This window comes from Pinus tabuliformis, chromosome 7, assembly GCF_031772625.1.
Source record: "Pinus tabuliformis cultivar Carrire ecotype Pingquan chromosome 7, CPIR1, whole genome shotgun sequence".
Lineage (NCBI taxonomy): Eukaryota > Viridiplantae > Streptophyta > Pinopsida > Pinales > Pinaceae > Pinus > Pinus tabuliformis.
The window spans coordinates 838,699,701-838,726,211 of NC_142293.1; the positions used below are offsets into that span (position 1 = coordinate 838,699,701).

At 35.9% G+C, this 26,511-nt stretch overlaps 1 pseudogene; it reads right to left on the reverse strand.

Annotated features, from left to right (window-relative positions):
• The window catches only part of LOC149250236 (vacuolar protein sorting-associated protein 22 homolog 1-like), a 49,729-nt pseudogene extending 25,051 nt beyond the window's left edge, over positions 1-24,678 (reverse strand).
• Between the last annotated feature and the right edge of the window lie 1,833 nt (positions 24,679-26,511).

Below are 26,511 nucleotides of genomic sequence, written 5' to 3' on the forward strand. Positions count from 1 at the left end.
CACTCATGCACTATGGCTTTATAGTTTAAAAGGTTCATATATATCAATGGATTTCCTATTCCTCATGATATACCTACTAGTTGTACATGTTAACAATGGATGGAATCAACATCTACATATCTATGATCTATACATACAATTTATATGGTTTTGATTATTGGTTAATATATTGATGGTCTAGAAGTAAGCTTTGGCCCTTTGCAGACTCTGTTTATATTTCTATATTATGTCTTTGTATATCCTTATATGTATTTGTCAATATACATTATTCATATTATGAGGACATGTGTTCCAAGCACTTGTGGTCCCACTAGCATATGTGGAGCCTAGCATATGTGGAGCTTTAACCAAAGTCCACAACGATGATTACCACCTTCTCTTCACGTGAAATCACTATGATTTGATCTTGTTTAATCAAGGGTTGATATTGTTTATGGTTTATTATCGTTTGTAACGACTAACCTTTGGCTTTCGAACATAAATTTGTTGACTCTATAACAAGACTTACCTTAATTATTTGCCATTACTCTTTGTTCTGCCATCAATGGAGCCTAACTTTTTATTGATCTTATTTGATCTTTCAATAGACTGGACAAATTTGGCGGAATCATCTCCTTGCTTTGATGGCTTGACTAAAGGTATTCTTTTTCATTTTGTAGGGATTTTATTTGACCTAACTAGCATTATATATTGTCTTTCATAGTAATTCCTTTTTATTTTACCTAGCTAACATTTTTTTTTCTTCTCACTTTCAGGTTTCGAGTCCAGTTTCATTTCTTAGTTTTGGAGCTTCGTTTTGGTCACAACTGTCTTCCGAATTTATTATTATTAATTTTAGTGTTTTTGAATGCCTTGGTAGCAACACTGCTCTTATTTTGTATTTGAATTCTCTTAGTTAATAATTCAAAACATATCTTGCATATTTAGTTTATTAAAAACTAAACCCTATTCATTCCTAGCAAGGCTATAAGGTTTTTAGGGCTATTTCACCATCTAGTGTTTTAATTTTCTTCTACGATGAATTTATTTGGCCGATTTCCAATGCCTGAAAGTTTGTTTTCTTGCACTGGTAAACATTTATTTATTTTATCCTTCTTCTCAAATGTTATCTCATTAATTAATGTTATCTCATTAATTTGTATTATGTTAATTTCATGGCTAGGTTTTCATATTTGAAAACCCTAGCCCTAAATAAGTTGTTAGTAAAATTGGGAATGGGTTTTCTCTAGACTAATGCCATGGCCATTTAAGCAGTTACACAAGCTAGGCCATAAGATATTTTGTTTAGTAATTCTAGTGTATATAATTCTATTAAACATTCAGAGGGTTTTAACCCCATATATATATATATATACTTGCACCAAATCCATTCTTTCTTCTTAGATTATGGCATAGGGTTTTTACAAGGATATAAAACCTAATGAATTTTCAATTAATTATTTAAAGGGTTTCTGAATTTCTAAATTTGTCCAAAGGTGTAAAAACCATAATTTAATAATATATAATTATTTATTATTTATTTTGCAGAGAGTTTGACAAAGTGCTTGGTTTATAAACATTTCTTTTAGGTAATTATTGTGCAAGTCTCTCTCTCTTCTTCGTTAAGTATTTCATTTTTCTCTTTTATACTCGTAGGTAAATACATCCTCGAGAAACATTTTAAAACTTTTTCCTTTGAGAATGTAATTCGGAGCTTACCAGCCACTCACGGGATATTCAACTTCTTCCTCCTAGGTAAGATGATCATGAACCCCTAGTTACTTCTCTGCTTGTGCGTGACTTTTTTAATCGACAATGGAAAACAAGGGTTCCAATATTTTTGTAATTTTAGTTAATAGGGATAATTCTCAGGAAATTCTTCTTAGTTGGAAATTTACAAGCCATAGGATTTTATGCCTAATATGTACTTATATAAGAAAGAGTTTCTATAACCCGAGGACTTTAATATTGTACATTTGCTTTAATAAATACCAAGGTCACCTTCAACCACTTACTGTGACTTTAGCAACCTAACTAATGTTTTCAGACTCATTATATGCTACTCTTTTTGTTCTCCATAATTTTTATACCTCATTGTTTGCATTTCGTAAACAATTGAACTATTGAATTCTAGTTTATAGTTTATACTCATACCACTTATGCACTATGACTTTATAGTTTAAAAGGTTTAATTGAATTTATAGTTCTAAATTCTAGAGCGTGACATCCCTCTAGCCTAAAATACATAGAGGCTCTACTAGGAACTCTCCCTATGGTTCTACTTGTACAACATTCCAATCAATTATCTGAGTTGTGTCATGAACATATTCTTTTAACAAAGATACATGAAACACATTATGATTTCTCATGTTTGTTGGAAGATCAAGTTGATAAGCCACTGGTACAATCCTTGTTAACACTTAAACAATTTGCAGTATCTAGGTGATAAAGTGGCGCAATTTCCAAGTGTAAGTGTGCTCTTCTTTGGTTTCACCTTAAAATAAACACGATCACCAATATTGAATTATTTTTGAACTCTTTTCAGATCCCCATAACTCTTCTGGAAATTCTAAGCTACTTTCAATTTTTTCTTATGTTGAATTGCCTCTTCAATCTCCTTTAACATATTTGGACTTAACACTAGCCTATCTTCAAGATGATCCCAACTCAATGGTACTTTGCACCATCTCGAATACATCACCTCAAAAGGACTCAATTCTAATGAAGTTTGATATCCATTATTGTAGGAAAGCTTAGCTAAGTGGAGATAGTCTTCCCATTTAGTGGGCCTATCCATGACATACATTCTCAACATATCTTCTAAGATATGATTGGAACTTTCTGTTTGACCATTAGTTTGAGGATGATAAGTTGTGCTAAAATTTAATTTTGTTCCCATGCCCTCAAATAAACCCTTCCAAAATTTAGAAGTAAACTTTGCATCACGATCTAAAATCATAGTTTTAGGCATACCATGCAATCTAAAGACCTCCTTCATGAATATTTCTACTATGTTAATGGCCTTGAAGGTAGATTTTATAGCAATAAAATGTGTTGCTTTACGAAGTTTTTCAACCACCACCATTATAGAGTCATGTTGTCTCCTAGTTTTTAGCAAGCAGTGATGAAGTCCGTAGATATTACCTCCCATTTTCATTATGGAATGGGTAAAGGTTGTAATAGTCCAGTTGGATGTTGATGGGAAGCTTTAACATGTTGACATTTTAAGCATTTGGCTACATATTCTGTTGTTTCTGTTTTCATATTAGGCTAATAAAAATATTTTCTTAACATAATTATTAACTTTTAATAACTGGGATGTCTTGTTGTAAGCTTCTTATGTAGTTCATATATGACACATGATTTCAAATCTGAATCATTAGGTAAATAAACTATATCCCTATACATCAACATGTATTGATCATTCACTAAAAAAACACTCTCTTCTTCATCCTATAAGTCAGATTTCTGAATTTTTTCCTTACATTTTACATTATCTTGATCAAATATGCAATTGTTTTGACCTTTTCAACCATATTTATTTGACAACTGCTTGTAGAAATGTCACAAATCTTATTACATTTTTTGCTCAGAGCACCTGCAATTTTTTTTTTTTCTCTTTTCCCTAATGTGTATGATTTCAAAGTGATATTATCTAAGGAATGTCATCCATCATGCTTGCCTAACATTCAGATTTGACTTGACAAATAAATATTTGAGACTGACATTATCAATTTTTAGTTGGAATTTTCTCCCCATAAGATAGTGCCTTCACATTTTTAAGGCATTAATGATGGTTGCCAACTCTAGATCATGTGTAACATAGTTCTTCGTATGATCTTTAAGTTTTTTGGACTTGTAACTTATTACATGGCCTTCTTGCATCAAACCCTCCCCCAAACCTTCTTTACACACATAAGTACAAACTATAAAATCTTTATTGGAATCAACTAGTTTCAATATTGGAGCAATAGATAACAATAGCTTCAATTTTTCAAAACTATCCAAACATTTTTTATTCCTTTCAAACTTAATTCTATTCTTCAGTAAAGAAGTAATTAGGTATGTTAGTTTGGAAAACCCCTCTATGAACCTTCTACAATAACCCATGATTCCCATGAAAGGCCTAATATCAGCCACATCCTTAGGCACTGACCACTCTATGATATCATTTATCTTTTCTGGATCCATAGCAATCCCTTCTTCAAATACCACATGGCCTAAATAGTGAATATGTTTATGATAAAATAAGCACTTGCTAAACTTAGCATACAACTCATTTTCTCTAAGTGTTTGAAGAACCATTTGAAAATGATGATCATGTTCTTATTTACTCTTTGAGTAGAGTAAAATGTCATCTATGAATACAATGACAATTTTGTCCAAAAATGGGCTAAGTACACTATTCATAAGACACATAAAATTTGTTGGTGCATTAGTGAGACTGAATGGAAGTAGAAAAAACTCATAATGTCCATACTGTGTCCTCAATGATGTTTTGCGAATATCCTTGTCTTTGATTCTAATATGATGGTATCCAAATCTTAAGTCATTTTTTGAGAAAATTGAAGCTCCTTTAACTTGGTCAAACAAGTCATCAATTTAGGGCAAGCGATATTTTTTATGGTCATTTTGTCGAGTTACCTGTATTCTATACAAAATCTAGGGGTTCTGTCTTTATTTTTAACAAATAAGACTGGTGCACCCCAAGGGAATACACTAGGTCTTATATACATCTTGTCTAGTAGTTCTTGTAGTTGAATTTTTAATTCCAATAGTTCAAGAATACTCATTCTGTATGGGGCTTTTGATACTGGAACTTCTCCAGGTGTAAGATCAATATTAAATTTTATATCCCTTCTTAGAGCAAGTCCTAGTATTTCTTCTTGAAATACATCCTTATATTTTTTCTAATAGAGGATAATCCTCTACAAATTGTTTTTGTTTGCTACTAGAAAGGTCTTCAATCTGAATTGAAAACATTTGGCATCCTATAAGGTCCCACCTTACCAACCATCAGTATTATACTAAGGCTGACTCAAAGTGCAATTTAAGTTTAAGTTTTTAAGACGTAAAAGTTAATGCAAGGTTATATATCTACATTTTTTGTTTTGTTTTTATTGGTATTCTTTACACTACATACTGATTTCTACTAACTAACTAACCCATGGTAATATTAAACTTCTCATTAAGGCTACAAGGTCATGGTTCCTCAAGATCCAAAACTTACAACCATAAGTCTTAAAATCACATTTAAATGATAAAGTCTTTAGTGGGATAAATAATATCAATATTTACAAACCACAATTTCCAATAAGCTAATTGTTCATTCTATTGCACCTAAGAGTGTTTAAGAGTGACTAATTTGATTTTGTTCTAAATAATATGCCTATGAATTCTTTGGTAAAACAAAGGGAAGAAAAACAAGATAATTCAACTTCTAAAGGAGTGGTTTCCAATTATTATGAATTCATATGTGAGCTAACAATTACAACATTTCACCTAACCAATTTGCCTTCCATGGATTTTTACTTCAATGGAATCACCATGCTTATTCTTTGAGATATTTCCAAAAACACCTTGGTTCCAAATCCTAAATTTACTTAGTCATTTTTAGAGACAATTCATAGATGAAATTAGCTACGACCATTGAAGCATTATGTCAAATAGTTTGCAAGCATGAAATGTACAACCATTGAGGCATTTTGTCAAACACTTACAACCATAACCCTTAAGGCGATTTCAACAAAATCAACTAACATGAATATAAGATTACATAATTTCTTTTTCTTTGTCAGTAATGCCAAGAAGTGAACCTAATACATAAGTAGAACTGTCATCCATATTGATTGCTGCATATACAAAAATTTAGGCACATAATGACTATAAATATTTAAGAATTTTTACAAATAGCTTGCAGCGATGTAGCTACAACCATTAGGAATTTTGAATAACGGTTAGCAGTCACAAAACAAGCTGCTAACTATTAAATTATTAAGCAAGCTGTCACAAGTTTATTAAACTATCAATGTATTAACCATTGATACTTTAAAATAATAATTGCAAGTTTATATAACAGATTGTTTTCATAAAAACATATTACCAAGTAAATCACAGCTACAAAAAAAAAGCAGCAAGACAAACCACTAGGCAGCAACAACAAATATGTAAAATAAAGAAGATTACAAAACCAGATTCTGAAACTTTGTTTTTTGTAATCAAAGTTGGGGTGACATGGCCATAAGGTACTAATACCCCTTGAACTTAAAATAAATCGAAACAAAAATGCCCAGAAATGCGATTATTTAAAACCACAACCAAAAACAAATTCATACTATCTCATGTATCCCTTTTGTCAAACATATACTCTGAAAACTTATCTACAGTTGGAAAAAGAGAAGGAAAAACCAAATTTATGCTATTAACATGTTTTCATAAAACTCATGGCAGCTTGAATGCTTCAGCCATTAAGACATGATGTAAATCAACTTGTAATGAAACTATACAAAAAAAACTTACATAAAATAAACTACAATTATTGCAAAATTCCTTCAACATTTAGTGTGCAACATTTGATATACATCTAAGTTTCAGTCAACAACCAAATAAGCAAAAACCATGTAATGAACTACAAAAAGAAACACAATATAATGTTGTCAACATACCTGGCAGTGAATTTATACAACTCAAAAAATGGGAGTATGCTCCAGCTCCAATGAGAGTATGCTCCAGCTCCAATATCCTTACCAACTCATTGTGAACCACCTGGTTTTCCTCCCAACCATATCCAGGAAGAACTTCTCCCCCTGGAACCCCCGAGCTGCAAAAGCTCACAAGCAATACCAAAAGACAACAGTAGAGAGATTTGCAAGGCAAACTAAGGAAGCAAATTTTCACTTCCTCTCAATACCACTCATGGCTAACCTCAATAGCTAGAGATCTTAGGATTTTAACAATAATTTCAGATTTATTATGGAAGCAATTGGCTACTCTCCATATCTCTCCCTCTCACTATTTTCCTCAAGTATCTTCCACTCTTGGCCTCCTAATCCCCAAGTGAGAATACATGAGACTCATATATAGGAGGAGCAACCAATTCTTGTCATAAAGGAGGAGTAATGTGCATGCATTGGATTCCATTTAAAGGAGTGTAACTTATGCCATTAAGGAGAGGTATGCATGCCTTAGTTAAGGAGAGTGTAACATATGCATTAAAGAGAGTGTAAGAGGAATATTTTATGACATATTTTTAATGAGTGAAAAGGAATATGCCATTCTTTGATGAGTGCATAAAATAGAGTATAATGAATTATTTAAAAGAGAGAGAGAGAGAGAGAGAGAGAGAGTCATGAAGGAGATGTGTGAATTGGTTGAGGAGATAAAATTGACTTCTAATTCCTTTTTAATAATAATATCATAGTCTTGTAAAAGATAATAATAATATTGAGGATTCAATCAAGATTGAGCTATTAGGATTGATTAATGATAAGTTAATTCATTTTTCTTCAACTCCACTTGATTACCAAATTATGTAAAGTGATTTACTGTTTTTGGAAATTTGTGCTTGAGATGCTGGATATGTCATTCCAGAATTGTGAGAATGACATTTTATTTAAGGAAATTCATCCATGAGTGGTATTTTTATTCTGGATAATAGGGGTTTTGCACCCCTATTTCATGCATCTCCGTGCCTTAGTAGATTGAGGACTCTGTGCCCTGATCTACTCCAAAGATCCAAGCTTCCACAACTTGATCTTTTTAAATATTCAGAACTCCACACCCTAAATATAGAAGACTCCATGTCTTTATATTTTTTGGATTTAGGACTCCACGCCCTAATTTCCATGCCCTCTCATCTACTGTGCTTTGAAACTTTGCATTTCTCCTTATGGTATTGATTGTGAGCTTTTACCCATTTGATGGTTCGCTAGTAAGGCCTTGTTCATAGACCAAAGGAATCAAATGAATTTCACAATGAAATTAACTTAATCACATTTTACACAGAATGGTGCATGGCTTCCACAGTGATTTTGGTTTTGAAGAAATGACTTCCACAATCATTCATAATTGAATATCCTTGTTGGAAAATGACCAATTACCCTACCACATCCTGCTTAGTACAATATTAGACATATATAATCACACAAATCATGTATCACCCATAAATCATAATTAACCATCTATTCCGCATAACCATGAGAATCCATGGGTATATGTGTCTCAATCTTGGATCACCATCCATGTCATACACTTGCTTCATAAATTAGATACAATAAAAAAAACATATGTATAACATTTTACTTAACCAAAACCATCTAATACACATAATCAATGATGCCACATATAAGAGGAAATATAACTATATAAAACATTATTCCCCAATCCAGTGATCAATCTGTCATACATAAACATAAAAGGAAATATAACTATGTATGTAAAACATTATTCCTCAATCAAGTGATCAACCTATCATATATATATAACCCTTGATAGGAGTGACAAAACTATACTAGAAAAATAGGACACTACATACTCCCCCTCTTGGAGTAAACTTGGCCCGAAGTTTAACTAAACAGAAAGGAAACTCAAGAGGCATAGAAGATGCATCTTCCCAAGTGGTGGAACTAGGACTATATGGGTCCCATTGGACCTTTACTTGGTCCACCATGTGACGTCTGAGTTGTCGAGTGTGATGGTATAAAATGCAAACTGGCTCTGCCTTAAGAGTTCCTTTGTCTGTTACCTGTAATTGATGCCAATCTAAAATGTGAGAAGGATCATGAACATACTTACGAAGCACCAAAATATGAAATACATCATGCATACGATGAAAGACTAGTGGTAAAGCAAGACAATATGTAATAGGTCCAACCCTTTCAATGATCTCAAAAGGCCCAACAAATCAAGGAGAGAGCTTAGATCCTTTCCCAAACCTAATAGAGCTTTTCTGAGGTTTTACTCGAAGAAAAACAAATTCCCCTTCTTTAAAACTACGATCCACTCTATTCATATCAGCATAGCTCTTCTGTCTATCCTGTGCCTACTTTAATATTTGCCTTATACGACACACTTGTTCTTCCATTTCTTGAAGAATTTTAGGACCTACTGAGATTATGTCCTCTAATCTATCCCAACTTAAAGGTGTTTTGCATGGTCTTCCATACAATAACTCATAAGGTGCCATACCAAGGGAGCAGTGATAACTGTTATTGTAAGAAAACTCCACTAGAGGAAGATAATCTTCCCACTTAGATTGTTGATCCATTACATACATTCTAAGCATGTCCTCTAACACTTGATTTACTCTTTCAGTTTGGCCATCAGTCTCCAAATGATAAGCTGTACTGAAATTTAATTGTGTCTGAAGGGCTCCCTGGAAACTAGTCCAAAATCTTCCTGTAAATATAGAGGCCCTATCTGATATGATTTTCTTAGGAAAACCATGAAGTCTAACCACCTCCTTGATAAATACTTGTGCTATTTCAGATGCTTTGTAAGTATCTCTAACGGGTATAAAATGGGCACTCTTAGTAAGTTTATCTACCACCACCAAAATGGAGTTATGCCTTTTGGTTGTTTCAGGTAATTCAACAATAAATTCCATAGATATTGCTTCCCATTTGGACTCAGGAATGTTATGTGGCTGCAACAATCCTGCTGGATGACCATGTTCTTCTTTAACTAGCTGACATTCCAAACATTTTTCCACAAAATTTGCTACATCCTTCTTCATGCCTGCCCAAAAGAAAATTTTCTTTAAATCAACATACATCTTCTGGACTCCCGGGTGAGCCATATATGTTGCACGGTGAGCTTCTTTCAAAATGAACTCACGAATCCCATCTTGATCTGGAACTATAATCTTTTGCATGAATCTCACCATACTGTTGTCATCACAAGAATACCCTTCTACCTTTTTTTTCTTAGCCCCCTCCCCAAAAAGAGAAACTTTAACTTCCTTGCACCATTCATCTACATCTTGTGCCCTCAAGATGCGCTCCCGTAAATCAATCTTCAATGGAATTACTGAAAATATTCGTGGTCTTCGACTGAGTGCATCGGCTACTTTGTTCAATGTACCCTTGATGTAAGTTATGTCAAAATCATATTCACTTAGGAGTTTTGACCACCTTTTTTGCCTAGAATTTAGATCACTTTGAGTAAATATATGTTGCAAACCTCTATGTTCTGTTTCAATTCAAATTTCTTTCCCACCAGTTAATGTCGCCAAATTCGAAGGCATGAACTATAGTTTCTAGTTCTAGATCATGGGTTGCATAGTTTTCCTCATGCATCCTTAACTTCCTAGAGGCATATGCAATCACCCTACCATCTTTTGATAATACCGCACCCAATCCATCTTTTGACGCATTGGTACATATTATGAATGGTCTATCCATATCTGGAACCTTAAGTATCAGAGCTATTGTCAAACATTGTTTGAGCTTGGAAAATGCTTGCTGACACTCATTTGTCCAATTAAATCGTACTCCCTTCCTAAGCAATGAAGTGATAGGGCTAGCTATTTTTAAAACCCCTCCATAAATCTCCGATAGTATCTTGCCATACCCATGAAGCTACACACTTCATGCACATTAGAGGGTGTTTGCCATTCTGAAATTGCATCGATCTTTGCTGAGTCAACAAAGATGCCTTCACTAGAGATAATGTGTCTAATATAATGGATTTTTGATTGGAAAAAAGAACATTTGGACTTTTTTGCATAAATTTTATTTTCTCTTATGCATTGTAACACCAATCTTATGTGTTGCTCATGCTCTTCTGGGGACTTTGAATAGATTAGGATGTCATCGAGGAACACTTGTACAAATTTGTCCAAGTAATTCCTAAATACACCATTCATCAGACTCATAAACACTCTTGGGGCATTAGATAACCCAAAAGGAACAACCACGAACTCATAATGACCAAAACGAGTTCGAAAAGCAGTTTTGGAGATACCCTCTTCTTTAACTCTGAGCCGATGATATTCAGATCGAAGATCAATCTTGGAGAATATGGTGGCTCCCTTAATTTGATCAAATAGATCATTAATGCGAGGCAAAGGATATTGATTTCTAATAGTTACTTGATTCAGTTGCCTGTATTCAACACAGAACCGAAGGGATTCATCCTTCTTCTTTACAAATATCACTAGAGCTCCCCAAGGTGAAACATTAGGTCTAATCATACCCCTGTCTAATAACTCTTGAAGTTTCACTTGCAATTCACGAAGTTCAACAATAGACATTCGCTAGGGAGCTTTGGATATAGGTTCGGTACCAAGCTTTAGCTGTATGGAGAAGTCAATCTCCCGCTTTGGAGGTAAACCAGACAACTCCTCTGGAATGACATCGGAGAATTGTGAAAGGAAAGGATATTGTTCAAAGGATGAAAGCTCTCCCTCATTTAAAGTCATTACAACATACATTTGACATCTTTTCCTAAGACTTCTCTTCATCCGCAAGAATGAGATAAGTCTTAAAGAAACAGGTCTCCTTTCCCCATGGATAACCGTAGATTGGCCCTCATCACTCAAAAAATGAAGGGTTTTGCTTCGACAACTAAGCACAACTCAGTGGGCTTCAAGCCAGTCCATCCCAATTATCACATCCTAGTGACCAAGTGGCGTCACATAAATATTCACATTTGTGACACACACTCCCAAGTCTAAAGGGCACTCTTGCACTAAGCATTCAACCTTTTGAGATCGTCTTGAGGGCATCTAAACTTGATCAAAATCATTTTGCTCTATCGCCACCAATTTACGTTTCAATAAAGCATTAGGAGAAATAAAACTTTCAGTTGCACCAGGATCAATCAAAATAGTAACAACCATACCATTTAGCTTACATCATGCTTCAAGCACTATAGACTGTTGCTCGACCTGGCGATTTTGCACAACTGCATGAATCCTATGGGTTCTGCCCATATCTCTAATAGGGACTTGTTCCTGCTCTGATTGTGCTTCAGTCTTCTTTTGAGGGAAATCTCGTTCATAATGAGGTCCTCCATAAGTCCAACATCCATTAGTGGGAGCAATTTTCATAAATTTGACCCTTTTATTAGGTGATTCTTGAGTGCGAGCATTACTTTGTTGAAGATGTTGCCTTGGGTTATTTCTTTGGTTCTTAAAAGTATGATTCTTTTGAAATCCCTGATGATGTGAACCACCTGATTTATGTCTTACATATTGGCCTCCCCTTCGAGGAGGTTTCCCATGGAATGATAGATTTGGGGTTTTATCCCCCCCTTTGTTCCCCAATAATTCTTCCTTGGCTATAATTGCTTGTTTCACTACCTCATGCAACGTAGTAGACCTCAAAATGCGCACCTTTTCCTTTAATAGGATTCAACCCATGCACAAACTTGTTTACCTTGAGGGCTTCAGTATTAGATGGGTAGCATATCTAAGCAACTCCATGAATCATGCTTCATATTCAAGGATTGTCTTAGTTCCTTGCTTAAGATCATGGATCTCATTCAATTTCCTCTCCAAGTATTCAACAGAAAGGTACTTTGCTTGAAATTCCTCTTCAAATCGTTCCCATGTCAAGGTAGACATGGAGTATCCCAATTGGGATTCTATGTTCCTTGTAATATTCCTAATTAGCCATGGCTAATTGGAATATTCGATTTTGCTCAATTTTGCCTTGTATAGCTGTTTATAAATAAAAAGGTGAGGAGAGGGGGACATACTCACTTCATGAATAAAGGCACTCCCTAGTAGCACAACGTTGTAACTTAAAAGGTGAGCCAAGGAGGGCCAAAGAACCACGTAGAGGAGGGGCCCATGTAGACACATGGAGTGACTGCACAGATGGTGAGAAATATGTGGCAAGAGGAAAGCTACATTGGAGGAGGTGAGCCTCGGGATTGAGAGAGGCCAATGCTATAAAGGAGAGAGGAGCCTCCTCATTTTGGATTCGATTATGTGCATTTGAGCTAGTCACTTCGACTTAGAGCACGCTGGCTGTTTAGCTGGTCTGCAACATTGTTTAGTGCAGCGAGTGTCTCCGTTCGGAGATCTCACCCTTAGCCCCCAGGGACTTCGAGTGCCTGCTTGGGCAAGGTAGTTTTCAAAAGTCTTTTGTAGGAGGATTAAACTTTGGAGGGAGGAGGAACTGAGCATTTTGGATAACTACGCAGTCTTGAGAGAGGGACGCAGTTCTTTTGGTGGGAGTTTCAGATTGAGGGTTTTGAGGAGGATTTGAGCTGGGAGATTGAGCAGGGGATCAGCCCTTGCATATTGGAGGATTTTGGCCGAGTTCCAGGTGGAGTTTTGGGGGTTTTTATTCAGTGGCAGCGCAGAGCCTTGAGGGACAACGTAGATCCCCAAGGGGGTGATTTTCAGGGGTCAGCTATTTCAGAAAAGCTTTCTAGGTTTTTCTGGGTTTCTTGAGTAGAGTCTGATTCCAGAGTTTCAGCATTTTCTGAGGAGGCGAACAACCCCAAATCCTCATTTGATTTCCAGCAGTGGCAGCAGCACGACAGTTCTCCAACAACTTGGACACAGTTCAGAGAGAGGCCATTCCTTTGCTATTCTGAGTGTATTTCTTCACTTGCCTTGTGCAAGTCGAGGTGCTACCTATCTGATCACCTCTTGTACTCTTTCCATTACTCAGTATAATAAAATGGCTTAACATTTCTCTCTGCATTTCTTGAGTATCTACTTATATTTCATGTTCACATTATTATATGTTGTACCACTGTTATTTTTATCACTTTGAGTTTCCCGGTCACTATATCATTTGGACGTGTTTGGTTGGAGTTTGCTTGGGTTTGAGGGATATCCTGGAAACGGGATATTACATTCCTCCACCATAATAGTGCACTCTCCTTAAGTTGGTATATAGCCAACTTTTCCTTTTGGTTGTTAGAATAATTCTGCAACTCAAAACATAGGCGCACGTTTTCCAACCAAGCTTCTGCTACCTCCCCTTTTGTGGTACCCTTAAAGATAGGAAGCTTAACTTTTTCCAACTCTTTATGTACATCTCCATCAAATGGTATTTCTTGCCTCTCTAATTGAGATGAAGAACCAGGCACTGAAGGATTTCCCCCAACCCTACTAATCAAGACTTCAGTGATCTTTTGGAAATATAACATCATATCCCTTACTTCCATGATGGATATTTGCTCAGATTCTTTATCTTGGGGAGGTGGAGATGAGACTTCCTTCCTCCTCCTTGATGTTCTCTCCATGATTACTTAACCTGACCAAGGAAAAATTCAGGTAAGTAAATAAATATTAGCAGGCAAGCCCTAGGTCCTAGAGTTTTAACCTACTTTGATACCATATGTAAGGTCCCACCTTACCAACCATCAGTGTTATACTAACGCTGACTCAAAATACGATTTAAGTTTAAGTTTTTAAGACGTAAAAATTAATGCAAGGTTATATATCTATATTTTTATTTTTATTTTTATTCGTATTCTTTACACTACATACTGATTTATACTAACTAACTAACCCATGGTAATAGTAAACTTCTTATTAAGGCTACAGGGTCATGGTTCCTCAAGATTAAAAACTTACAACCATAAGTCTTAAAATCACATTTAAATGATAGAGTCTTAGTGGGATAAATAATATCAATATTTACAAACCACAATTTCCAATAAGCTAATTGTTCATTCTATTGCAATTAAGAGTGTTTAAGAGTGACTAATTTGATTTTGTTCTAGATAATATGCCTATGAATTCTTTGGTAAAACAAACGGAAGAAAAACAAGATAATTCAACTTCTAAAGGAGTGGTTTCCAATTATTATGAATTCATATGTGAGCTAACAATTACAACATTTCACCTAACCAATTTGCCTTCCATGGATTTTTACTTCAATGGAATCATCATGCTTATTCTTTGAGATATTTCCAAAACACGTTGGTTGCAAATCCTAAATTTACTTAGTCAATTTTATAAACAATTCACAGATGTAATTAGCTACAACCATTGAAGCATTATGTCAAACAATTTGCAAGCATGAAATGTACAGCCATTGAGGCATTTTGTCAAACACTTACAACCATAACCCTTAAGGCGATTTCACCAAAATTAACTAACATGAATCTAAGATTACATAAAAAAATTTTCTTTGTCAGTAATGCCAAGAAGTGAACCTAATACATAAGTAGAACTTTCATCCATCTTGATTGCTGCATATACAAAAATTTAGGCACATAATGACTATAAATATTTAAGAATTTTTACAAATAGCTCGCAACGATGTAGCTACAACCATTGGGAATTTTGAACAATAGTTAGCAGTCACAAAACAAGCTGCTAACTATTAAACTATCAAACAAGCAGTCACAAGTTTATTAAACTATCAATGTATTAACCTTTGATACTTTAAAATAATAATTGCAAGTTTATATAACACACTGATTTCATCAAAATATATTACTAGGTAAATCACAACTACAAAAAAAAGCAGCAAGACAAACCACGAGGCAGCAGCAACAAATCTGTAAAATATAGAAGATTACAAAACTAGATTCTGAAACTCTGTTTTGTAATCAAAGTTGGGGTGACATGGCCATAAGGTACAGATACCCCCTGAAGTTAAAATAAATCGAAACAGAAATGCCCAGAAATGCAATTATTTAAAACCACAACCAAAAACAAATTCATACTATCTCATTTATCCCTTTTGTCAAACATATACTCTGAAAACTTATCTACAATTGTAAAAAGAGAAGGAAAAACCAAATTTATGCTATTAACATGTTTTCATAAAACTCATGGCAGCCTGAATGCTTCAGCCATTAAGACATGATGTAAATCAACTTGCAATGAAACTATACCAAAAAAGGCTTACATAAAATAAACTACAGTTATTGCAAAATTCCTTCAACATTTAGTGTGCAGCATTTGATATACATCTAAGTTTCAGTCAACAACCAAATAAGCAAAACCATGTAATGAACTACAAAAAGAAACACAATATAATGTTGTCAACATACCTGGCAGTGAATTTATACAACTCCAAAAATGGGAGTATGCTCCAGCTCCAATGAGAGTATGCTCTAGCTCCAATATCCTTACCAACTCATTGTGAACCACCCGTTTTTTCTCCCAACCATATCGAGGAAGAACTTCTCCCCTTAGAACCCCCGAGATGCTCAAAATTCTCACAATCAGTACCAAAAGACAACAATAGAGAGATTTGCAAGGGAAACTAAGGAAGCAATTTTTCACTTCTTGTTAATACCACTCATGGCCAACCTCAATAGCTAGAGATCTTAGGATTTTAACAATAATTTCAGATTTATTATGGAAGAAATTGGCTACTCTCCATATCTCCCTCTCACTATTTTCCTCAAGTCTCTTCCACTCATGGCCTCCTAATCCCCAAGTGAGAATACATGAGACTCATATATAGGAGGAGCAACCAATTCTTGTCATAAAGGAGGAGTAACTTGCATGCATTGGATTCCATTTAGAGGAGTGTAACTTATTCCATTAAGGAGAGGTATGCATGCCTTAGTTAAGGAGAGTGTAACATATGCATTAAAGAGAGAGTAAGAGGAATATTTTATGACATATTTTTAATGAGTGAAAAGGAATATGCCATTTTTTGATGAGTACATAAAATAGAGTATAATGAATTATTTAAGAGAGAGAGAGAGATAGAGAGAGAGAGAGAGCCATGAGAGTCATGAAGGAGATGTGTGAATTGATTGAGGAGATAAAATTGACTTGTAATTCCTTTTTAATAATAATATCATAGTCTCGTAAAAGATAATAATAATATTAATAATATTGAGGATTCAATCAAGATTGAACTATTAGGATTGATTAATGATAAGTTAATTCATTTTTCTTCAACTCTGCTTGATTACCAATTTATGTAAAGTGATTTACTATTTTTGGAAAGTTGTGCTTGAGACGCTGGACATGACTTTCTATTTTTAGAAAGTCATTCCAGAATTGTGAGAATGAAATTTTATTTAAGGAAATTCATCCATGAGTGGTATTTTTATTCTGGAGAATAGGGATTCCGCACCCCTATTTCATGCATCTCCGTGCCTTAGTAGATTGAGGACTCCGTGCCCTGATCTACTCCAAAGATCCAAGCTTCCACAACTTGATCTTTTTAAATATTCAGGACTCCGCGCCCTAAATATACAAGACGCCATGTCTTTATCTTTCTTGGATTTAGGACTCCACGCCCTAATTTCCATGCCCTCTCATCTACTGTGCTTTGAAACTTTGCGTTTCTCCTTATGGTATTGATTGTGAGCTTTTACCCATCCAATGGTTCGCTGGTAAGGCCTTGTTCAAAGACCTGCACACATTACAATATCATAGATCAAAGGAATCAAATGAATTTCATAATGAAATTAACTTAATCACATTTTCCCAGAATGGTGCATGGCTTCCACAATCATTTTGGTTTTGAAAAAATGACTTCCACAGTCATTCATAATTGAACATCCTTGTTGGAAAATGACCAGGTACCCTACCACATCCTGCTTAGTACAATATTAGACATATATAGTCACACAAATTGTGTATCATCCATAAATCATAATTAACCATCTATTCCGCATAACCATGAGAATCCATGGGTATATGTGTCTCAATCTTGGATCACCATCCATGTCATACATTTGCTTTATAAATTAGATACAAACAAAAAAACATATGTATAACTTTTTACTTAACCAAAACCATCTAATACAGATAATCAATGATGCCACACATAAGAGGAAATATAACTATATAAAACATTGTTCCCCAATCCAGTGATCAATCTATCATACATAAACATAAAAGGAAATATAACTATGTATGTAAACCATTATTCCTCAATCAAGTGATCAACCTATCATATATATATAACCCTTGATAGGAGTGACAAAACTATACTAGAAAAATAGGACACTACACATCCCTTTCGAGAACATTTCTTTAACTGTAAGGCATAAATTTTCCTCACAAAAATGGCTCTTGGAACCCCTTTCATTGTACATGCCTCCCCTTCATCATTAATGCATGTCAAAGTTTTTCTAAGAAATTTAGGATTACCCTGTGTGGTTCTAACTAGTCCATGCCAACAAGGATATCATAAGATCCCAAAGGTAGAATGTTCAAATTTAATTTAGTATACATTCCATTCAGATCTATTGAACAATCTTTACTTATTTCAATAAATTTTCTTTTAGTTCTTGTGGCCAATTGCATTAACCAGGGTTTATTCAAATTTTCCTTTTTAAGTACACATTTTTCAATTGCAGTAGGGGAAATATAATTTAAAGTAGAACCAGGATCAATTAACAGAGTCACATTTTTTCCAAAGATTTTACCTTGGATCTCCACCATAGTGGATTGATGATCAATTTTCTTACCATCCAACGTTGCACTAATCCTTGTAATATTGCAAGCAACATAATTGACTGTAGATGCTTTTGGCATATTGTTTACTGTCGTCTTTATGTTCAAAGGATTTTGTGGACAACCCTCCATAAGTGGTTTTCATTACACCCCCAAAATTTGATTGGTGGCCTAACTAATTCATCAAAGTTCTTGTTTCCTATTCCTACTCCCTACCCACTTTTTTTACTTAAGTTTTTATGCTTATTTACATTTTTGTTGTAGTTTCCACCTTCAATGTTTTTAAAGTTGTTGGAAAAGACGGGTTTCTTAAATCCCTTTTTCTTAGCATTGAAGGTCATCCAACTTTTATTATTGTTACTTTTCTATTTTTTTTTTTGTAACATAGTTTTGCCTCCCTTATTGTTTTATCCATGGTTTTCGAATTGTCAAATCCAATCCTCTTCCTATAGGAAAAAGGTAGGCAACTAAGTATTTTTGCCTTTTCTTCTTTGAAATATGGTACATACCTCAACAAACTCATGAATTTGTACACAAAATCATGAATTTGTACACAAATTCATCCATGGTTGGTTCTCCTAACCTTAACTCATGGAATTCTTTGGCTTTCTCATCAAAGTATCTTTCTACTAAATACTTATTTTTAAATTCCTTTTTAAATTGTTTCCATGTCAAATTTTTTTATTCTAATGTTATTTATTGCATTATTCTCCTCCCACCACAAGGGTGTTTTACCAGTTACCTGATATGTGGCTAATTTGGCCTTCAGGTAACTAGGGTAATTGTAGACCTCAAAATACTTTGACAAATTTGGAAGCTAAGCTTCTGCCCCTTCCTTGGATTCTCCATCAAAGTTTGGAGGTTTGATCTTTATAAATTCCTCCTACAACTAATATGTAGCCTTTTTCTTCTTAGAAATAGAGGTAATACTACCAGAATTTTGTTCCTCCTATTCATCAAGCTCAAGTGTTTGACTTTCACTAGAAGTTATATACTCAATTTGGTCAGTGGATTCACTTCTAGTATTTTCCTATGAGTTTTTCCAGCTTTCATATTCTAGGCCAAAGGGATAGCACGCTCTAGAATTCAGAACTATAAATTCAACTGAACCTTTTAAACTATAAAGCCATAGTGCATGAGTGGTATGAGTATAAACTATAAACTATAATTCAATAGTTCAATTGTTTACGAAACAATTGAACTATTGAATTTTAGTTTATAGTTTATAGTTATGAGTAGTTCAATTAAATTTATAGTTTAAATTAAGAAAATTTGAATTTCCACATCAACAGAAAACTTGGATGTAGTTAACTTGTGTGACATGGCTTGTGTCACCCAGTTTACTTAGTAAATTTGAGTTGGAGTTAGAGTTAAGTTTTGCTAATTTGTAGCAATCAAAGTCAATTATCTCAAGTTGTTTTCAGTTAAACTAGTTCCAATTGTTGTAGGAACTGGTGGAAGGTTAGTTGTGTGGTGGGACTTCAGTGAAACTCAGTGATCACCTAGTTAAATGATCAATAGACCAAAATAGCTAGTGCATGCTAAGAATTCGAGTTACCTAGTTGAGGTGGAGATTCCAAGGTAGTGTGACATCAGTTGTAGACTTTTCTGTAGGTTTTAACCCCATACAGAAATTATTTGCATACGAACTCTAAAACACAGAAAATAAACAATGTGAGAGCATAACACATAAAACACATATACATAGAGATTTTCCCCTAGATCCCAAAACCGGGACTACCAGCTTGATTTTTCATTATGTTCCTTTCAATGTTACAATACATATTTATACATGCCAAAGCATCCAATACCATGGACAGAAAACCATCGTGTCTGGTGAGCTCCAGTATTGCAACAATAATGTTGCAACTCCTGGGGCTCCCTACTTTACTTTTATCAACCCAGTAGTTCGTAACAAACTTGGAAGCAACGGTGTTGTACTATGCACAAGTACTAGCTCTTACTGCAGGCTGTCACTTGATCAGCTGGCGCAAGTTCGCTAAGAGCTTTAGCCAACTTCTATGAGCTCTCAGAAGAAGCTTTTAATTGTGATGAAAGAAGGCTGACTCTGCAGAGGCTATTCTACTTGCAAAAAGAGAAGGAAAATTGAAAGGAAACGCAAACCCTAGCAAACCCTAGTTTACCCACTAACCCTACTTTTGCAAGAAAAGAGATGAAAACTAATGAAATGGGTGCCATTGACTACTGAAAAGATAAATTGCATTTATTCAAGCCATTTCTAAATAGAAATGAGAAGAAATCATCTTTTTGTACTTTTGAGCATTTTTATGTGGAATTATTAAGCTTGTGTTTTAACTAGTTGTGGCTGTGAAGAGGTTTGGTGGCAAAGGAAAATGGAGTTAGCTTTTGAAGAAGGTGAAGAGGATGTGGAGGGGTCCTAAGAAGCCCATAGTACCCTTCTGAAGACTTCCATTGCGATCAGACTTCGAAAAATCACTCACAGGAATTTCTACAGAAGGCTGCAGGGGATCTACAGGAGGTTCTATAGGAGGTTCTATAGGAGGATCTACAAGAGGAGGCCAAAAGTGGTTTTTGGAGGTTTGAAGGTGGAAAAATGATGGGAAAAGGGAAATGAAGGCTGGATGAAGGTGTTGGGGGGTCTATAACTTGTCAAGGAGGATCAGGAACGAAAGAGATGGTTGGATTTGTTCAAAGGGCACAGAAGCAACTTTGTGGAGAAAACACAGAAATTAGGGCAGATTGGCGAAATGTGCCGAAGGAGTGGGGAAATCTAGGAGAGGTGAGTTGGTGCTGGATGTTTGATGGAGGGATGGTGAGCTGAAATGTTCTACAAGAGAGTTGCACGCTTACTTCTCAAAACTGTCCAAAGCAAAAACCGAAAAACAGAGTTTTGTCTATTTTAACCTAATTTTTGACCTAAAATCAGAGGAATGCTGAACAGTATCTTATGAACAGGAAAAAATGCAAGAAAACCATGGTAAATAAATAGGAAACTATTTAAGCATGTGCATCTAAACTCATGTCAACTACTCCAACTCGAAATATCACACTAGCAGTTGCATTGGGAGCACACAAACAATGTTTTTGGTGGCAACAATAGTGCCTTGATCTCAAATCATGGTCCCAAGGAGGGAGAAAGGAGATCAAGACCTATTGTTGACCTTTTTGGATATTTTTCTGTCACTGCAGCAAACTACTTAAGCAACTTGAAGCAAAAACAACTATTCTAATCATCAAAAGCAACCTAATCTAATGAAGCAAAATGAACCTAAACAACAGAAATTATCTCATGAATGAAAGCAAAAGCATATAAATACATAAAGGAGGTGCTGGGCAACTTGGGTTGGGCCCTAACCCAAGAGCTTCAACTCTCTTAGAAAAGATCAGTGCTGGTTCAAAACTTGGTTCATCTTCATTTATCAAAAAATAACAGTTACATCACAAAACTGTCTTCAAAAAGAGCTCGAAAATGAGCTGAGTACAATGCTGCACAAAAGTGTGAAAATATACTAAGAAATGGATAAAATCCAACTAAAAAAACTGAGCACCTAAGCCCTGCTATTTATAAAACTCGAGCCTTCATCAACTCTCCTAAAATCAAGGAGCTTAACTTCCCAAAAGTGCAGATAAACAACAGTCCTTCTTTACTTGCTCGGCTGCCCTTAGATGCACTAATGTGGTTGCTTGTGCTCTAAGTTTCTAATGGAGAATTCGAGGTAAGGGTTCATAAATGAAGGGGACACCCTCCTACAAATCCTCTCCCTTGTTCTTCCTCAAATTTGGCTACCAAATGCTCATTAAACCTTTGATTTTGTCTAAAAATTGACCAAAAATCTGCATAGAGCACACATTAGACTCTTTGGCATAATGACTTAAACCCAATTCACTTGATTATCATAAATATAATCCAAAACATGCAATAAACTAATGAGAATGGTGGATTAAGTCAAATTAAGAGGCAAAATGAGCCCATATAATTACCCATTTCTGGGGCTCATTATTACCCCGCTACTGAAGGTGTTGCTCATCCTCTGAGCAACTAGTCTAACTCTTCATCCTTTGGCTCTGACATATTCCCTAACATCCCATGCCTCTGATGTAATTTCTTCCTCTTTATCATGGAAACCTGCCTTCCTATCCCCTCTTCCCACTGTTTATGTTCTTCTTTATCTGTTGTTTTGCCTGTTTCTGCTAGTTTTGTGTCTACTGTCTCTGACTCTATTTTCTCCTCTGCTTGCTAAGTTTCTGCCTTTCATGTGGCAACCTTTTTCTGAGCTGTCTTGGGCTTCTTCTTCTCAGTTCTTTTGCTTTACCTTTTCTCTGCTTTTGATGTTGTTTTCTTCTTTGCTTTAGGTTCAACTATGGTGGTGTCTTGTTTCTCTTCTCCTCTCTATTTTTCTTCTTTGTCTTCTCCCAACTGAATATTCTGTGTTTCCTCATGGATTTCATTCTCAAGTTCCTCTGTCTGCTCTTCCTCTTCACTGCCAGATGGACTAAGGTCATCAGTGAGAGTTTTTATGTCATCTTCTCTAGTCATGTTCCTGAAAATTTCCCAGGCTATAGGGATTGTGTATGTGTGGAGGGCATCCTCTACCAGAAATTTAATGAGCCCATGGTGGGCAAGTTGGTCTGGAACTCATGCATTCAATTTGGTGCCACACCTTATCAAAGATTGGAGGAGAAAATATGGCAGACTGAGTTTTCTAGATGTAGGTAGGTCCATTCCATATCTTAGTTCATGCAGTAATATGAAATGATAACCATAGACTATACTGTATCTTCCTTCACAGGAGATATATTTCATGATCTGGTAGCCGACCTCACCCCATGGATAAGGTATACTTTTCCTTCTGACCCCATTCTTATCCTCTACAGGATGTTCCTCAGGCTAGAAAAAGGTCTTTTTAGCAACCTGTCCTAGTGGTTTTTCTTCTTTGCTCTAGGGGAGCCCAAGTGGAAGACCTGTAATTATGCTTATGAATTCTGGTGTAAGCTCTATGGTTAGACCACTGAAACTGACTGTAGCATGGGTTTTGAGTGGGGTTTTAATGACAAAAAAAATTCCTCTGTGACTTAATCATTACACCCATGAAATTTCTCAAAGAAAGGCATCCAATTTTCCCTGGTAAAGAGGGCTACCACTTCTGGGTGTTCATGCAATTTGGTGGAATTCAGAGGCTCCTTTCTCATAAAACCCCCTGTCATGATGCTCAGTGACTGCTAGAAATTCTCAGGTGAGGAGGAAGGCAGCAAATTTTCAAACTCGAAAACAGAGGAACAGCTGAGCTTTTTTTTTTTTTGGAACCAGAGAGGGTTTTTTGTGTTTCTTCTTTCCAAAAACAAATTTTAATTTTCCTGCCCTTCAAACTTTGTTCTCAACCTTACTTTCCTTCTCGGGCTATTGGAGGAAATCAATTTAAAAAAACACAACACAGAAAGCAAGACAATGTTTTTCTTTGCCAGACCACCCAATGCAAATTCAGTGCTTTACAGGCTTAATTTCCTATGGTTGCATCACTTCTTCATATAGGAGAATACCATGGAGGAGAAAGAGACATAATTTTAGTGCAGAGAGTAAAATGGAGAGACTGTCTATATTTCAAAAAACACAGGCAGGCTTCTATTCTCAATTTTTTCTTGTCAACTCAATACTTCACTTCCAATCCCACCACCTTTTGTAGCTATATAACATGCAGAGTGGGTTTCCTGAGCCTACCTCTTCGAGCCCAAATTTGGATGAGAATCCTGTTTTTTCTGCTACAAGACTGCTCACTGGTCCTCCTGCAAAACTGTTACAGCTTCCTGTAGAATGCCGATAGTAGAAAAATGGATGAAAACAATAGCAGATGATGATTTTGAGGTTATGGTGGTGGTATAGAGCTTACTGCAGCTAAGTGGACAAAGATGAAATGGAAGAAAAGGTGGTGAAGGAGTTCCGAGGAGACATACTTATGTTTTCTTTGAGATATTTCCACTGACGGTGAGCTGGAAAAATGTGCGTTGGCATTATTTGGACTGTTGGTCCTTATTGCAGTGTCATCATGAGACTTTACGCTTTCTGCCCGTAATCACTTCCCATTATTTGTGCTGGAGTTCAAAACATCTACCACTACCTGTTTTTTACATTTCCTATGAGTTGACTGAACACACGTGCCGAGTGCACCCACTGAGCGCTGTTTGAACTGGCCGAAGGTGGCCAGTTAGCTAGCCGCCAATTTTGCTTAATCGTAACCATCTCATTTGTCCATGCAGTTTTCAAATCATACGATGCCACAGAGGAATGGGTTTAAACACTTACCTGGAAGTCGAATGCGTTTGCCGTGAGGTGCTGTGGCCTTTCCTTCTGCTGCATGCCTTTGTTTTTGTGGATGCATGCTTGTCTGGTTGTTGATATGTGGTTGTGCTTTGTGCAGGTTCCTTTCTGGTTGGATTCGATCTTCAAGAGTCTGCTTCAACCTTCAGATTTGCACCCTCATGCTGCTGATGCTATACTTTTGCACGACAGTGACTTGTTTTGTCCATAGCTCCTAAAATGTAGACTGGATTGACCTGAAATTTTTTGAGCATGTTTCCATCATCATTATGCAACTCCCATAGAAAAATTGTGGTCAATGGATGCACAGATTTCGAGAAAAATTAAAAATGGCTGAAGGTGATGGAGGTCGATTTCTTGGAAACGTGCACTAGAATTGGCTGAAATTGCTTGGGCATGTTACTATCACCCATATGCATCTCCCCATGAAACAGATTTTTAAATGGATGCACGGATATGGAGAAAATGAAAAAATGGTTGAAGGTGATGGAGGCTAATTTCTTGGAAACCGTGCACTGGAATTGGCTGAAATTGCTTGGGCATGTTGCTATCATCCCTATGCAACTCCCCATGAAATAGTTTTTAAATGGATGCACGGTTTTCAAGTTAGGGAAAAAACAAATTTCTGCTCTATGTATTTTTGTATTAGAGCATTCTGCAGTTTTCTGGACAGTAAGAAAAAATGAGCTTGGGCTGTAATGTAGACTTGGAAATGATGGAAGAGAGGTTTGAAGATCGTAAGGGGATTTATAAACCCTTTATGAAGCTTCTATGTTCCCTAAACTTCTTTTAAAATCCATTTCTAGCTCTTTGTAATTTCTACAGGAGTCTTATGTAGAAAACACAATGTTCAGAAAAGAAGCATAGTGAGGTGGAAAGAATGTCAAAAATGATGGAGAAGGGTGAGGGAAGATAGGATAGGTGTTGTTATTGGTTTCAGAGCTTTCTTGGCACCTGCTGCTGCTTCTTGAAGTTCTCCTGCAAACCTGCAATACAACTCGAAATTCATTTTTTTCTTTTTCCTTTTCTTTTTCTTTTTTTTTTGAAAACAACTAGGGCGCCTCAAGGAGGTTTTCACCCTAATTGCCTGCCCTAGGTGCCTCCAATGGAGGTTTTCACCCAGGGATCTTATTCTCTTTTTCTTTTCTCTTCTTTCCAACCCATTGACTGCCTCATGGAGGTTTTCAATCAATGAGCCAATCTGAGGCGCTTCCGTAGGAGGTTTTCACCTTAGATTTTTTTTTTTTACCCTACCCTACTTGAAAAACAAAATAATTTTCAAGTATAAGAATACTTCCAATGGAGCCATGTGCACAGCGAGATGATAAACAAATTGATGTGGAGGCTTGAAATGTATGCCTTGACATATATCCGGATTTTAGAGACCAAATGATTTGACTTTGAAGGGATCAAGCATAGTTGAGGAAGAGAGTGATGCTGCACCGTAGTGACAGTCTGGAACCATATCTCAATATAGCTGTGATGTCCTTGGCCTTTCTGCTGATCTAGATCATTCTTCATGTCTTCTTCTACCATGAACTTCATATCTTCCTCTTTTTGCTGATTCTTCTCTTGAATACATGGAGGATTTGATGGTAACCATGAGGGAGCTCTGTCGATCTCTGATTCTGTTGTCTTCTCTTTATCAAGTGCAGTCCATGATTCTTTGATATTCTCTTTTGCATCTTCTTCTGCTGGATGTGGCTAAGCATAAGAGTGAAATGAATGAGTCGTTGGTTGAGCATGATATTGAGAAGGATATGACCAAGGAGGGGGTGTGGACTAGGAAGGATGAGCAAGGGGACCCCAAGAAGGTATGAACGTGACTTGGTTGGGGTTGTAGTATGCCTGAAATGTCCCTTACATTCCTTGCTGGTAAGGTCTGGGTCCATGT